Source organism: Onthophagus taurus, chromosome 11 (genome assembly GCF_036711975.1).
Source record: "Onthophagus taurus isolate NC chromosome 11, IU_Otau_3.0, whole genome shotgun sequence".
NCBI lineage: Eukaryota > Metazoa > Arthropoda > Insecta > Coleoptera > Scarabaeidae > Onthophagus > Onthophagus taurus.
The window spans coordinates 18,242,720-18,256,272 of NC_091976.1; positions in this window are offsets into that span (position 1 = coordinate 18,242,720).

The window sequence follows — 13,553 nt, forward strand, 5'->3', positions numbered from 1 at the left end:
GCGCGGTAGCTTCAAATTTGATGTAACTTAACTTGAAAAATTCTTTTGTAAGGTTTTATTTCTAATTCTTGCCCGTTTTGGAATAAACAACATTTTTCTTTAACCATACATTCAACTCTTTTTTCCCTGGAAAGCTTGTAACTTGGTATAAGCTAACCTGAAACGTTCCTTTATAACCTCAAAAAGCTTCATTTCTCAATTCCTGTTCGTTTAGGGAGTAAACATTTTTTTTGTCAACCTCAATTTCAAGAAACGTCAATTTGGCAATATCAAAAAATGTATATGATATAAACTGTTTTCCCAAAATATATACTTAAAATTTGGTATAAGTTAACCTGAAACGTTCCTTTATAACCTCAAAAAGCTTCATTTCTTAATTCCTGTTCGTTTAGGGAGTAAACATTTTTTTTGTCAACCTCAATTTCAAGAAACATCAATTTGGCAATATTAAAACATTTATATGATATAAACTGTTTTCCCAAAATACTTAAAATTTGGTATAACCTAACCTGAAACGTTCCTTTATAACCTCAAAAAGCTTAATTTCTTAATTCTTGTACGATTAGGGAGTAAACGTATTTTTTGTCAACCTCAATTTCAAAAAACGTCTAATTGGCAATTTAAAGATTTGTATGATATAAACTGTTCGCCCGAATTACTTAAAATTTTATATAAGCTAACCTGAAACGTTTCTTTATAACATCAAAAAGCTTCGTTTCTTAATTCCTGCCCGTTTTGCAGTAAATATTTTTTTTGCCAACCGCAATTTCAAGAAACTTCACATTGGCAATTTTAAAGCATTTGTATGATATAAACTTTTTGATGGAATTACTTAAAATTTGGTATAAGCTAACCTGAAACGTTCGTTTATAACCTTAAAAAGTTGCATTTCTTAATTCCTCCCTGTTCTGCAGTAAACATTTTTTTTGTCAACCTCAACAAAAGTCAAATTGGCAAATTTTAAAAAGTGATATGATATAAACTGTTCGTCCGAGTCACTTAAAATTTGGTATAACCTAACCTGAAACGTTCCTTTATAACCTCAAAAAGCTTCATTTCTTAATTCTTGCTCGTTTTGGAGAAAACAATATTTTGTTTAACCACACCTTTGTTCATAAAACTTCAGTTAGAAGTTTTGGTAGATTTTTATTGACTCGTGCTCCTTTGGTAAATGGAAGAAATAACTCTCATTTCCAGAATCAAAGTGCTTTCAGCGTCATGTATTGAAGGCCCAACTTAATCATTGCACTTCCAAATTCTACAATATTTATCAACTCTCAGAGTTAATTCATTCATTATAATATCATCACCAAAATATGTCACAATTTTCGAAACAGCCTGTATCCTTATCGATACCATCTCTTAATTCACAAAAAAATATGGGTGTAGAGGTAACGGTGCTATATTTACATAAAGTAACACCACAAAACTGGGCCATCAGATAAATTATACAAGATACCCACAAGATCCTGGTTTACTGGTTCGATTATTGTCTCAATGTCAACTTCGACACATGTTCTTATAGTTATTAGCTCATTCCTCTACCATCGAATTTTCAAGCAACTCTTAACATAACTTATAAATATGAGATGGATATTTATTTGATTATTATACAATTCATTATTTGTTTATAATTTATGTAATTTTCGAATTTAATTTTGTGGATTTGCTTTAAAACATTTATTGGTAATAAAATTTTTATGAAATTACTGAAGGATATGTTTAAAACGACTACCGATGATTGCTTCATTAGTAGAAGAAGCAAAACGTATGATTATGATCGGCGCCCAATGAGAACGAACGAACAATTTTCGCGATTTACGAACCACAACTGACGCGTATGTATGTACAGAACGAGAGCTTTAAACCAGTACATCTTTTCTAAATTGGATATTCTGTCAACCTTGAAGGTCTTTTTTTTTATTGCCATTTTCACATTCCTATATCGACACGTCCTAAAACAAAATAAATATGTTTCCACCATAAATATGTTCTAGTTAGTTTAACACGATTCTCCACATAAATTTAATTAACAAGATATCGAAAAAAATAGGGAGAGAGCTTTTATTTTATGTGAATAAAGGTTGAGTTGTTGGCCCGAAGCCGTTTAGCCTAAACGATATAAAAAGGCGTATAGTAGAAAAGTCGGATAAAAGTGGCTAAGGACAAAAGTGAGTACGTGACCCTCCAAATCGAACGAGGATCAAGAGATGGCCGCGGGACAACGCGTCACAATCCATTTATTAGATTGGCATGTGCGGTGACCAAAAGAATCTGTGGTACTACCGCCTTCTTTTGCAGCTCGCCCCCGCATTTCATACCCAACCATCAACCATTCAACTCTTCTTCTTCGTATACTCTTCTTACAATGCAGGACAATACTCGTTCTTGAGTCGGAGAGTATTTACCGTTGCTATTATGTCATAATGGAGGGTAATTGTAAAGGTATTGTGTCGGTTTGGTAACGATACATGACGTTAATTAACGGGTTTTCAACTTTTTTCAACAAAAAAAGGTTTTTTTTATTTAAAGTAATAGAAGAGGATGGTGTTATTGAGTATAGATAGGATCTTCACTCGGACAACTAGTACAATTATCCTTGTACGGACGGATGGCCGTTTAAGCGTAATTACTTACTTTAGAAAACAAGTCGAGTCCATTGTGCCCGGCAAAGAATCCGTTTAACACGGCGGAGGGCCTCTTTCACCTGTTCCCTGTGCGCGGTCGCGTCCCTGATAAATGTGCGAACCTTCCATAAACGTGTACGAACCCGCGCTGCGACGCGACGCAGACGTAACAGGTCACGCAGCCGCTGCCCGCACCGCAAGAAATCCGGTACGTGAGCGTCAAAGCAAATAATTGAGTTTCTTATTGTTGGAAATAAATGTCCATTGTCGCCTGAAGCTACCATGAGAAAGAACCGCCGGCCTTCCTGTTCGTAATCGTGCGAGAGTATCGATTGTTCTTTAGACTTCTTATACTTTTCCAATGGTCAACTTTTCTTTATAACTTAGATTATTGCGGATAACTATTTTCATTGTTCTAAAAAGAATCATCTATTTCAATTGATTTACTCAATGAAGTTGTAAGAAAACTAATCGTACCAACAACAAGTTCAACGATTTATTATCAAACGTTTTTATTACCAATCATCATTGAAGGTTATTCTGAAGGTACGATGACGTGTATTGTATTCATTAAGTTCCATCGCACTTAAATAAGGAGTCTCAAGATTCTTTTTTCATTCACTTTGTATTTCGTAAAACAATTTTCTTTTTAAATCTTGGTAGTTAAAAAGATCACTAAATAATTTCATATAAATGTTTTCCAATAACACTTTATACGATTTAGCTTTATTATACTTAGATTTGTAATGTGATATTTATTAAGGCCAAAACAACAAGGATACGTCGCTTAAGCACGTATTCGATGACAGCAACAAACTTTTATTCCTATTTTACCACCTACTTTACTTGCCGATACCTTCGTTGTTTTTGCAGTTCATGGATACTACTATTAAATATACAGGTGTCCCACCTAAGTTGCCTCGGTCCATAGTCGAATTATGATTGAGTTTTTTAAAAAATGTTTCAGATAAAAGTTGAATCGAATCATATTGTACATATTTTAAAATTAGTTTCAGTAATGGCAGACTTCCGCTTCTACCAGAAATGGATATCAACTTTGTTATTTTAAATACAACACTCTGTATATTATTGCATTTTTGGATTCTTTGTGAAATTTCAATGGTACTTTGTTAAGGATATCTTAGATCTAACTGGTATCGTTTTTGAATTATATGACGATTTTCGAAAAAAATGACATTTGCAGTCTCTTATAAATTTGGTAATATTGCCGAAACTGTGAAAGCTAGAAAGATTTGGTTTTCTGTTTTGAACAATAAAGGAGCACACGTTTGCTAATAGAAAATTATGCATTTATATTACGGAGTTCTTAAGTAGGGATCTGTAATTTTCCAACATTTTAATCATGGATAACTTAATTTTTTAAATGGAACAATATACCAGTTTTTGCATAATTTGTACTATCCCCACTTTTGTGGAACCTCACCCTGGATAGCCTCTTGAACCGCCTCGCCGAAGCCAACTTTATCACAGTTGGTTACGCAGATGATTTAACCATTCTCGTCAAAGGCAAGTATATAAACGTGCTGTTTGACAGGATGCAAGTAGCTCTCAAACTGATAGAGACTTGGTGTGACGAACAAAGACTCTCTGTGAATCCTAAGAAGACAGAGTTGATTCTTTTCACACGGATGAGGAAGGTTGGCAATCCCAGAATGCCATCCCTTGCTGATACTCCATTGGTATTGTCAAAAGAAGTTAAATATCTGGGCATCACACTTGACAATAAAATGACATGGAGAGCCCACCTAGATAATAGAGTAAAAAAAGCGTACGTTGCATTCGGTCAATGCCGGAGGGCTATAGGTAAGACATGGGGTTTGTCACCCAGAAATGCCCTCTGGATTTACACGGCTGTAATCTGACCTATGCTTACTTATGGTGCAGTAATATGGTGGTCAAAGACCCTACAGTCTACATCCACTACTGCACTTAATAAAGTACAGAGACTTGCGTGTTTGTACGTTACAGGTGCGCTGCGGACTACCCCCACTGCAGCCATGGAAAACATGTTAAACCTAACGCCACTTCATTTGTTCATCCAAGAGGTGGCATTGGTGACCATGACTCGACTGCGAGCAGCAGGAATTCTAATGGGTGAGAGAAATAGTAAAAATACCAATCTCTGGAATGAAATGGTGGATTACTCACCAATTCTGGAGTGTGTAACGGACTTTACACCCCTACAACACATTTTTACGAAGAAATATCTCACCCACCCAAGCTCCACAGAAGTAGAGGTAAAAAACAGCCTTAAAATCTACACTGATGGTTCAAAGAGACGGGAAGGAGCTGGAGCCGGAGTCTTCTCGTACGATCTCCGACTCCACGTATCTGAACCTTTAGGTATAAGTACCACCGTCATACAGGCGGAGTTAATCGCCATACAACTTGCCGCTGACGTTATTGTCAGATCCAACTTGGTAGGTAAGACTTTTACAATTTATACTGACAGTAGACAAGCTATTTTAGCCCTGAGTAGAATAACAATTACCTCAGGACTTGTTATGGGTTGTCATCTGACATTGGAGAAGGCTGCAGTGCATAACTGTGTCATACTTCAATGGATAAAAGGACACTCGACTTGTTCAGGTAACAAGCACGCTGATAGGCTTGCCAAAAGGGCTGCCAAGCGAGCGCCATGTTCGCCTGAACCGATCCGTCCTGATCCCTGATCCGTCCTTATCAACTCAGATTGAGATAATTAAAGATTTTACCCACAAAAAGTTCATGAACTGGTGGGATAGGGTTAAGGGTTGCCATCTGTCTAAGGAAGTATTACATTATCCTTCAGCAGAGGCAGCCTTGTCTTTCCTAAGGCTTGGTAGAAACGCTCTACGAACTGTAACGGGACTCGTCACGGGTCACTGTAAGGTAAACAAGCATCTTTATAACCTTAAGCTTACTGTTAGTCCTCTCTGTCGCCTCTGTAAAGAGAGCGAGGAGACGGTCCGACACATCTTGTGTGAATGCCCCACTCTGCAAGACCTCAGAATGAGAGACTTCGGAGAGGAATGGCCGACCACAGATGGCATCAGGAACACACCTCTGAGCTGTATCCTAGCCTTCGGAAATTCCTTAGGCTGGTTGATGTAGCCGGAGACAGTGTAGGAGGATGTACAAGGGGCCCGTTGGGGCCTAGGTGCTGTGTGCGTAGCATACCCTCCGCTTTCCTACATACATACATACAACTTAATTTTTTAAATGGAACAATATACCAGTTTTTGCATAATTTGTTTTTGATTTTTCAGTTTTTAACGATAGATAGTTAGGAACAAAGAAAAATAAGCTCAGGAAACGTGACCAATTTTTCAAGGATTTCAATAAAACAGCGTCCTTTTTTCTATACCAAGCTTTCGGAATCTTTTTTATCCCTTCATCAGAGTTACTGAACAAAAGAAAACAAGATAAAAAGATATTTAGGTTAACGATGATATAATTTTATTATTCGCGATTGGTGCTACAAATGTTTCGACAGCCTAGCTGTCTTCTTCAGGCACGACGTCAGATATGTGGGGACCTTGTGAGATCTACAGGTAGGCAATGTTGAAACAGTTTTGTTAAACTTTTTAAAATCAAATGACAACAAAATAGTTAACATGTATCGGGTTATACTTTTAGAACTGTATGGATACAAAACTCATATCAGTCTCATCCACGAGAAAACGTTATTTTTCTCAAACCAAGTTAAATTTCAACGAGAACTCAAACTTATAAGAACACCATTTGTCCGTTATAAAGATGGCTGAACGAAAAACCGGTTGTTTACATATATTTTTATTTTATTATATGAGAATATACGCTTCGTCGGCGATTGTTGACTAAATTCTTTATTAAAAATTAATAGAATATTTCCAGAAGTAAGAGTCCACAGTCCGTAGTAAAAGAGGATTAAAATCCTCTTTTACTTTGAAATTTAACTTGGTTTGAGAAAAATAATGTTTTCTCGTGGATGAGACTGATATGAGTTTTGTATCCATACAGTTCTAAAAGTATAACCCGATACATGTTAACTATTTTGTTGTCATTTGATTGTAAAAAGTTTAAGAAAACTGTTTCAACATTGCCTACATGTAGATTTCACAAGGTCCCCACATATCTGACGTCGTGCCTGAAGAAGACAGCTAGGCTGTCGAAACATTTGTAGAACCAATTGCGAATAATAAAATTATATCATCGTTAACCTAAATATCTTTTTAACTTACCTATAACGATGAGCATGGAAGCCATCATAGCCAAAAAAGAAAATAAGGCAATGAACAACAAAATTGATCTAAAATTAAATGAATCTACTTACAAATTTACATTTTATTGTTAACAAAGAACCAACTTTAACTCCAAAGTAAACCGAACACGTTAAAATCTTTTATAAATCAAAATGGCTGTGACTTTGAAGAAGTCAAACGTTACAACTAAAGCGTTGAAAAATAAAAACCGCAGAATCTTGACTTGACATTTACACCAGTCACCCAACAATTTTCAAAAATGAAATACAAAACACGAAATTTAAAAATTATATAAGAAAGTTAAAAAGTATAAAATTTTAAAACCTACGTTAATTGATAAACAATAATGTGTCTTTAGAAAAAAAGAGACGTTTCATTAACATTGGATTTATCTTGAAACTGCCAATTATTGGATAAAAGGTAACTATAAATTGAGCTTAAATTATCGATATCAGTTCTAAAGTTGACGGATTTTATTTCTTTGTTAATATAGACCATCTCTAAAAATATGGAGATACTTATTTCGCAGCGCCGGCCACCTTCCCCTCGCATTTGACCAGGCTTGGGACTGGCAGAAATAATACTGGCATGCTTAAAAAGTGACCAACAAAACACAACAAGACCAATGGAAACAAAACACAAATAAAAAAACACTATTGCATTAAATGTGCAAAATATTGTCCGTTTTGTTCACTACATAATAGAAATCGTTTTTGTAAGGAGTTTTGAACATTTCTGTGCATTTCTGGTGTGATTTCTTGAAAAGCTCTTACAATGGATTGACGTATATTGTCAGGAGTAGTTGGTGATGTCTCATAATTTATGAGTCATCACCAAAAAACCCAATAAAAACAATAAAAACAACCCCATAAAAAGAAATCGCAAATGGTAAGATCTGGCAATCTCGGAGGCCATCTAACAGGTCCTCTTCGTCTTGTCCAGCTATCTGGAAATTACACATTCAAATACCGACATACTTGGGCAGTATTGTGCGGTGGAGCACCATCGTGTTGGAACCACATCCACTGCGAATAGCTAGTGGAATATTTTCCAACAGAACGCCCAAATTATTTTCTAATAATTCTAAATAAATCCTACCCGTCAAAAAACGTTGATTATGAAATAAAGGGCCTATGATATGCGTTCCAATGACACATACCCACACGTTCACTGACCACCTGTACTGACTATACGTTGCAAGGAATCGATGGGGGTTTGTTGTATTATAATAATAACAATTGTGACTTCGTAGCTTCGGTAGCTTCGTCCGAAAGCATCACTTGTTCGAAAAAATTCGCATCAAGATTAGTTCTTTCAATTAACCACTGACAGAATAACAGCTTGCTTTCGAAATCGCCTTCAGTAATTTCCTGGATCAACTAGATTCGACACGGATGATAATTATGTTTTCTTAAAATCCTGTGTACCGAAGATTTACTGATATTTGTCCTCCTACTCATTTCACGCACATTAGATTCTGCATTTTCTTACACAGCTAACAATACGTGCAACTGGTTTTCATCCGTAACTACGGCGTTATTACGGTTGCGCTTAATACGTTTTACGGATCCAGTATTTGTAAGTCTTTCCAGTAAGGACAGAAATGCCCTCCTATTTGGATGCTTCCTATCTGGATGTTGTTGTGCGTAAACTCTTGACGCTAACAAAGCATTCTTGTTACATTCGCCGATGCTGAAAATCATATCTACTAATTCTTTACCCGTAAGTAACATTTTTAATTATTATGTTATCAAATAATACAGTAGAGCCTCCTTAATCCGAACTAATTGGGACCGATGTTACACACCTCACAAAATTATCAAACTTTATAAATATTTCCAAAGGGATCAGCTGGAACAAGAGGTAACCTCAACTCGTTACCGAAGTGTGCTTATTACATGTCTGCACCTAAGTTGTGCACTGTCTCTGAAACGCAATTTTTGCAAAATAAATATGGGAAAGATTTGATTGGAAGATTTGGAAGAATCATCAAGACCTTATGGTAGAAGTAAGGGAATTGAAGACCTTTTCATTTTAACATGTTATACGAATAGGTCGTTGATACTATTAACGAGTATATAAATGAAGGAGATGCAAAAACAAAGAGGAGAAGTGATAAAAAATCCAGCAGTAGTAATAGATAACAATGACACAATGGGAGGTATTGATCGCGTAGATCAACACTTAGCTGAACATCCAACGAAAACGGTGCAAAAAGTACTACAAGAATATATTTTTAGAGAAGGAGGGGGAAAAACGCCACTGGAATATAGATGGATGTAAACAATTCCAACCTATATTCCAGTCAATTCCATGATAATTCTGCATCCCTAACTAAGATGGGTCGACCTTCCAACGTTTTTCTTCCTCAGAGAAAATCAGAGAAAACTTAAAAAAAAAGAAAATCCCACAAAAATTAGACGGAAAATACTATACCTTTGTTCGGACTGCGATGTGTCTCTATGTGTAATTCCATGTTCTCGTATGTATCATACTATAACCACCATTTAGACCTTCTGAGGATCTGGCGGGCAGCAAAATGTTTGTTTTTGTTATACTTACTTATTCTTTGTATTCGTTATATGTTATAAAAGCATAAATAAATGTTTGTAGTGCAATGATACTGTTTTCTTTTATAGCAGACGAGTTAACTCGTGATTTAGCATCAAGCAAACTTTGAATTTCTTTTTTTCACTAATTTAAACTTTTTTGAAAATCTGCCTATGGAACCCTATTTGCCTATCAAGAGACAACAAAGATATGATAACAAAAATTCGAACATTTTGGAACAGAAACCTGAAAATCCCAACTAGAGTCTAATCTTAGATCCTCACCAAAAGGAACAGCATTAATTTGCACGGTTTAATGTACAATCAATCATGGTTGAATTGTTCGGTATAGTTCTCATGGTATTAAACCTCCGCTTAATACTTGATTAACTAGAAAAAAGCAGAGAGGCGAACTTTAACATCTTGAGTGGTCAAGCAAAGTATCTCCCAGATCACAATTACAAGTGCAAATTCAATCCTGCAGAAAGCTATACTACCTCCAATCTAAATTCTTTTAGATATATAAGAAACTGCAGTCGCTGAGGCAATATGTGTCCTGATGGTCTTAGAGTTTTTGTCAACGTACTTCCCATACAGCATGGCTTGATTATGACGACAGATCTCAGTGTAGAGCACTTTGGTGCTTGAAAATACCATGTCTTCTTGACTACGAAGGTGGATTCATGACCTCTTCACATCTGTACCAGATCATCAGGGATGCCCGAAATACTGTGTCATCTCGGAAATTTGAGGAATGGTCTAGAATTCAAGGAGGATTAATTGGAAAATCCAACTGAGAAGTGATGTGAATTGGCAAGAAAATGAGGGCGCATAGGAGATGGTTATCATAATCGTATAGATACAACAACTTTTCCACCCTGAGTGGTCGAGCAAAGTATCTCCTAGATTTTGATAATAAGTGGTGTGTCAGTCCTCCAGAATCCAATACAAGTTTCAATTTAAAGATCGAAGATAAAAACCGATCGTGTAGAAATTAAAGCTTCTCTAGGTCTTTTATACTAGCAACAGTATTTCGAGGCGGTTATCAAAGCCTTGATGATTTTTGGTCAACCGAAATATTCCGTATGGTGATGTTTAAAACAAAATTTAGATTCCTCCTCAGATACATTCGTTTTCATGAAAAAGCAACCGGATCTCAAAGGATTGCAACAGATAATTTCGCTACAGTAGGAGATATATTCACTTGCTTTGTGGAAAATTGTAAGTCTTGCTATCATTCTGGTCAAAATGTTACTGTCGATGAAATGTTTCCAGAATTTCGAGGATGATATGGATTTAGAGAATACATTCCTTCAAAGTCATGTAAATATGGAATACAAGCGATGCTAAGGAATTCTTTACATATAATATGGAAATTTATTTCAGCAACGTGAAGGGCCTTATAAACAGAACAATTCTGTCCATAGTGTAGTACTTAGAATCAATTTTTGGAATTGGTAGAACTGGTGGAACCCAGAAATAATATAATTTTACAATAAGACAAAATCAGGGGAAAATTGATAAATTGTGTGCTACTTATAGTACAGCACGATCTACACGAAGATGACCAACGGTTAAATTTTACCACTCATTGAATGTGGCTGGCATTAACTCCAGATTAATTAATCGAGAACAAGATAAATTGTATGTCTAGACGAGACTATTTAGAAAGCCTTGTATTAGCTTATTGCTAGATAAACCAAGTTGATGCTGGTAGATGAAAAACTTCTGAGGTTGGTATCAGTAGCGATCTAATCACATGGATTACGGCTTAGTGTGACAAAGAACCCAGATGGATTCAATTATAGAATATGATTCAATGACAACTCCATCGACTTAAGTAGTCACCGCCAGCTATCAATAGTAAGCAGGTATTCGGCATTCTGCAACAATTCATCAGATGAGGGCATCATATTGGTAATTACAAAACAAGAATAAAACAGTCTAAGCTCCCGTACTCTTCAACTTGATCGTGGATAAATTAATAAATGACGTGAATCTTGTTGGAAAGGATATCGAAAAAAAGCATGTTGGTGTCAAAATCAAAATCTCTAACAATAACAAAGAAGAAGAACAAAAAGAGCTTTGATATTAGGTTACCTGAGGGATATAATATGGCAAAATAAATGTATGTTTTATGAAATATGTTAGGACTAATAATAAAGAAATGTCAAAAACTATATTAATGACGTACAAATATCGTATCAAGTTGAAATCTAAAGAAACTAAATTCTTTAAGATCTTTGAGTAGACTGGGCAGAATTTTTATTAATTATTCCATCCTTCCTAATAAATATAATTTGTTAATTTTGTAACTAACCATCTTTAAGTCATCAGTTATATTGCTTAGAGTAAGCAAAAACACAACATTATAGCTATAAAGTATATACAAGTGTTATTGAAAATAAACAGTACTGTTAATTGATTTTTTAATAGGTCATTGTCTACTTTTCCTCATTAATTATTTTGATTGATTAATTTGACTTTAATATTTCCTAATTATTGGGAGTTGAGTTTTATTCCCGATTATAGTTAAATTTATGGTGTTCTCAAATAAGAAAAAAAATTACATTTCTTTAACTCCTTGAATCATTTCAAAAGTGTATAAAGTTTTGTGCAACACACATAAATTACTTTAACAACATTGTTCCGGTTTTGAAGTTAATTCCTACAGAGTCCGAAAAGGAAGTAATTAAAAACTGTTTGCGTGTTTCTTCGACGTAGGGGGACTCAGGTGGGATGATGATGTCCTCAGGTCAGGTCGGGTCAGTGGTCACTCCGTGAGAGCTCTCACACGGCTCCCATTGTTACGCATCCGCGTGCGCGAATCCCATTCGAACGTGGAAGAGGCCCCCATTGTGATGAGCAAGGCGGCATGGGAATCGCGTCTCGTTCTTTCACTTCATCGTCGTCGGCGGTGAAGAGTTTGTGGAGGAAGAAGGCGACGGGAAAAATCCGGAGGATCCCTTTATTTAATGCCAAAGGCCGCAATTACCAGCCTAAATACCCGTTTTAGTGTGCACTCTCGGCCGTAATACGAGATAATGGCAATTATGAGACGCACTTGTTAATCGTTTGGGGCCGCTTGTTTGCACCGCGTGGCGCTTGTTTACGACCTTTATATGGTGGCGATTGCTGCTTGCTCTTTCAAGAGGGTCAATGTGGACGCGAAGAAGCGTTTTATTGCTTTTGCAGATTTTTTTTGGTTTTCTAAAGCGATGTTAAGATTCCGTTAAGATTCTAGCGGATTAAGAAGATGTTCAAAAGATACTTATCGGAATTGTTAAGTAGATGTAGTTTAAATAAATCAATTAGAAACCATCGTAAATCAATGAGTGGACGTGATGGTTGTAATTAATGGTTGTATTCTAAACTTGGTTATAGTTTTTCTAATAGTAATGCTTTATGGTTCTATACATTAAAAGTGACTTAATTACTTTTCTTGTTAATAGTTGAAAAAATCTTTAAAGTAAATAGAATTTTAATTGTAAAGAAGCTTTTGAAATAATATAATTAATTTTCTTTTTAGCTTAACTCTGTATCTTGAGCTAATATTTTAATAAAAGAAGAAAAGCAAAACTAAAGAAAAAGCAATTACGAACGTTGGGTCTTCTTCGGTTTGGATCGGCGACTCCGGTAAGGCGCAGCTATAAAATTCTTTCCCGTATCTAACCCGACTGGCGTCTGTCTCGGAATTGATAGCGGGACGTCGGTAATCGATCGTTAAATAGTGCCCCTTGCGAAAGAATAAGTCGGATCCCGATCTCGCGCCGCCGTCAGCCCCGCGCGGATCCTTCGATTCAGCAACGATCCATCGATCTCTTGGGCGGTCTTTCTATCTATCGGGGCCTCTCTCGCATAGGCGTGAGACATTTCACGACGTTTGCGGACGTCGTCGTCGGGGTACGGACAACGATCGTAATCTGGTCGACGCCGACGACGTCGAATACGACGACGGACACTTTTTAGACGACCTCACCAGATCAAACTTTCTAAAATCATACGAAATCGGGGTCTCTTCTATAATCGTGTGTACCAGAAATGACAAACGTTTCGAACAGCTTACAGAGATAAATCATCAAATTGCAAAATAAGGTTAACATTTTAGAGAATAATAGTTTTTATCAACATTT